Below are 1245 nucleotides of genomic sequence, written 5' to 3'. Positions count from 1 at the left end.
TTTTGGGACTATGGATTGGGTTTAGGGATAAGGGCCCATGGACTATGGTGGGCCTTTCCTAATTAATTATTGTGATTTAATTCTTTTTTTTGGATAATTGGTTAAATGATTAATTGGTTTTAGGGATCGTAACACGGGGTGTTACACACCCGCTGCCCAGAAGAGCGCCGCCGGCGGGTGGTCTTCTATTCCCCGTGGATGGTGGTTTTCCCCATTTGATGTTTCCCCATTCCCTGTGGTGTCCCAACGGACCCCGTTTGTCGTGCCTGAGTCTTGCTTGATGTTTCGAGTACCATTCGTAGGATAAAAGAGTCTTGTGTATTGCATGCTAGTTGAATTGGTACCCCTTTGGCCTAGGCAAATGATGTATGAACCCCTTAGGAATATTCCTAGTATGTGGATGACCACGCATAAGTTTTATTTATACGTTTTCCCCCTTCCCAATGTGCTAATGTGGGTTGCATGTGCTTGCTATGTGTTATGTGTGCATGATACCCCAATTTTGTTGCGATCAAATTGGCTATACGGGCAGTTGGATGGGTTGAGAACCATCGGCTCCTAACCAGGCCGGTTGCGATCGGTCATGTATATAAATATTATATAGGGCTGCGGTTCACCGTTTGGTTGCGATCAAACGTTATAAATGAGCTGCGGTTCATAATCTAGTTGCGATCAGAAATACACTTTCTGGGCTGCGGTCCACCGTTTGGTTGTGATCAAACGTTATGATGAGCTGTGATTCATCGGTTGGTTGTAATCAACCCCTTCGTGTTGTGGTACGAGGCAGGGTGCTTCGGGGTCGTGTTAGCGCTATATGCGCTGACCCTCATGTATGGGCATGCGATTGGTCCTGCGGCACCACCAAAGTGTGCTTATGTGTTGAGATAATGATTGATTACTGATATGATGATCATGTGACCTTAGGGTGTATGCTAGTAAATATATTTGGGTTACCAGCATTATTCGCTTAACAAATATATTTGGCTTTCAGGCACAGATGAGTAGCTCCGGAGCGCGCTAAAGAACCGAGCTTTACTTAGCTAGTTTCCCTTTCGGCCTGCGTGCCATGATGATGTATTGACATTGTTTTAAGGATTTTTAGATAGTATAGCCTGTGCATCTGAGTTCTCCAGCTCAGATGTGGCATAACACCCCAAACTCTTATGTTTAGTATGCTCTGTTTTGGGATTTAATGATAGTACTACCTTTATTTAATAGTATTCAAAGTTATAAATTTTAGGGGTG

At 43.9% G+C, this 1245-nt stretch overlaps 1 long non-coding RNA gene across 1 annotated transcript in view; it reads left to right on the top strand.

The window, feature by feature from the left end:
• Positions 1–1028, top strand: part of LOC109173969 — a 14969-nt gene extending 13941 nt beyond the window's left edge. The window contains exon 3 of the long non-coding RNA XR_002052988.1: positions 992–1028. This is a non-coding gene — a long non-coding RNA (uncharacterized LOC109173969). The remainder of the gene's footprint in view (positions 1–991) is intronic.
• The last annotated feature ends 217 nt before the right edge of the window (positions 1029–1245 follow it).

Source organism: Ipomoea nil, unplaced genomic scaffold, assembly GCF_001879475.1.
Source record: "Ipomoea nil cultivar Tokyo-kokei standard unplaced genomic scaffold, Asagao_1.1 scaffold0510, whole genome shotgun sequence".
NCBI lineage: Eukaryota > Viridiplantae > Streptophyta > Magnoliopsida > Solanales > Convolvulaceae > Ipomoea > Ipomoea nil.
This window is presented reverse-complemented; position numbering and strand designations above follow the sequence as displayed.